Below are 2733 nucleotides of genomic sequence, written 5' to 3'. Positions count from 1 at the left end.
CAAGCCACTCTTTCTATTATTTAATGTTGTAGTTTTTGCTTTTCAACTCATAGTAACTTGATTCAATAAAGATAAGTTACGCATATATATTTAAATTTTTACATTTTTATCTAAATGGTTGCTAACAACTAAAACAAGAGCAAACTTATTTATTCATCACTAACAAAAAATATAATACCACAACCCATTTAACCCAAGTATAATAGATGATCTTCTTTTCTTCATTCAAATTAATATTATTTATTCACAACTTAGACATGAGGTTTTACTTCGATATAACAATTTCTTTAATTATAACTGACTAAAAATATTTCTTTACCTTATTCAACAAATAATTTATTAGTTTTTTGTAGTACTAGATATACCAAAAGTTGGAAATAAATACATAACTGATATATTACTTTTCGAATGACTCATATCTATTTTGTCATCAACTTTAGTGACGTTTGTTTCATTAATTCACTAGTTGCAAGGCTCACCTCTTATGCTCTTTATTTGAAGGGTTCATGTGAAGATAAAAAAATATTGATGATAAAAAATATACTCAAAATATTTTACATGAACTAAAAGTAAATTTTGGATACTTTTACTTCCTTTTATGACAAATTTGTAATTTTCTATTTTTTTAATATTTTAATGCTCATATTTATTTTTCAATAGCCATGCCTTAGAAAAGTTAACATTAGTAAAAAATGTTCTCAACATTGAAATAATGTGACTATCTTTATATGTAAATATATAAAGGGGTGAATATTTGAAACATAAAAGAGTGGTTAAGTGACAAAATTTTGCAATAACTACCCTTTAGATTATTTAGAGCAATATCCTATTATTTGTAAATTTGTTAACTTATGTTTTTGCCACTACAATATGGGATTATTTAATTCATTGCATTAGTAGGTGGAGGAGTTTAGCCATACCAAATAAATAGGAGGTATAATTTTTTGTTTTTTCTATTTAAATTTTGAAACTTATTGTAGAAAACTATAAGAAAACAAAAAATTTAGATGGCCTAACAACAACTTGCTATAAACAAAAGACTAATAACTCAAGCAACCCAATAACAACCTAAGGAGGCAATCTCAATCAACACAAAATAAAAGGGCAACAATGCAAAATAAAGAATTAGTAAGTAGTTAAGAGGAAGCAATACAAAAAAACAAAGGAATTAAAAAGTGGTGAGTGGGAGCATTTTGGAATGAAGAAACAAAAAGATTAATGATGTGTAAAATAAAAGGGTTTTGATTGTAAAAGTCAAAGAAGCAAAGCAAAGAAATCATAACACTTACAAAAGGGAGGAAGCACCTCACCACTATAACCTAACGGTAAAATATTTCAAATAAAATGCCGTCTTTACCTCATAGCCAACTACATAATATATGAAGGACATAGCAATCCATATTAATGGAGAGCCAAGAGTAATAAAAAATGGTGGGACAAAGAAAAACATGGCGAGTGGGAATTATTCACACTATAGTGAAAAGAGTTTTTACTAATTTATAATGTTAGTAAGGTAAAAAAGATTAAGATCACACTTCATATAAGCATTACACTTAGGTGCAAGCTATACACTACATATATATATAACGCATCCCTTACAGCATGATTCTCGAGCATGAGAAGTTAGCCAAGAAGATCAGGCTCAATAGACAAGTCAAGAGGATTAAAAAATTCTTTTAGACCATCCCATAGATGGGAAGAAGATGCCCTCGACACCAGTGCACATCCAACCCTATGGCTACATAAAGGAACATGTACATGATAATTACTTTAGTCTGATTTTGCAATTGAACTACCTACATTTTAATTGAGAGAAGGTGTTGCCCTAGTTTAAACATTATATATAGTAAAAGCATAACTCCAAAGACTTTCACATCCACTTAATAACATGCAACAATAAACTCTTAATGACCTTTATAGAATAAGGGGATATAATTAACATTTCCATTCAACTATAAGGAACACTTTGCCTATATGGAAAAATACAAAGCAAAAACACCCACCTTCCCCCTCCAAGCCATTCTTTTTTAGGTGGGAGTGCATTAGATAGACTTGGATAAGGCAAAAGAGGTCCTTAAATAATTGGGCCAAATTATTGTGGCAAGCCAGAAAATATGAATAATTACAATACAAGTTTTAGTCAACAAGCCCCTCATAAAGGAGTCAAATGCAAACACCATATACATACCCAAATATATCAATCTTCCCAATCTTAAAACCCTCTTGAAGGTCTTCATCAAAGGTTGGGCACTCTAGCGAGAACCAGCACCAAGGGCAAATACATCAATATGCCCATGACACCACAAACATAACAAATATGAAGTCAACCTAGTGGCTAAGGAAGCAATCTAAAAACCTTATAAAAAAGGGATAGATAAAAAAGGGCAAGATAGTGATAAAGAACAACTCTCCCAAATCATTCTTCTTTGAATAGGTTGTTAGCATTAATCAATCAGAAGAAGCAAGCAGCCTAAATCCCAAGGAAAAGAAGAAAAAACCAAAAAAGACCAAGGGTGGTGAGTTGGCATTCAATAAATAAGTTACAAATGGGACCTTCTAAAATAAGATTATCACTAACAACAACAACAATAGTCACTCCTTAGCCACTAATTGAATGCCAATGCACCCTCTATAATGACATCAACCAAGCATTAAAGTCTCTTATCTCCATGTAAGAACCAATACCACCCTTCATCTTGCTCAATAGCACCACATTTTGCGACAACATCACAA

The sequence above is a fragment of the Selaginella moellendorffii genome, unplaced genomic scaffold (genome assembly GCF_000143415.4).
Source record: "Selaginella moellendorffii unplaced genomic scaffold, v1.0 SELMOscaffold_37, whole genome shotgun sequence".
In the NCBI taxonomy this organism is placed as follows: Eukaryota; Viridiplantae; Streptophyta; class Lycopodiopsida; order Selaginellales; family Selaginellaceae; genus Selaginella; species Selaginella moellendorffii.
The sequence above is the reverse complement of the archived record's forward strand: the minus strand, read 5'-3'. Positions refer to the sequence as shown.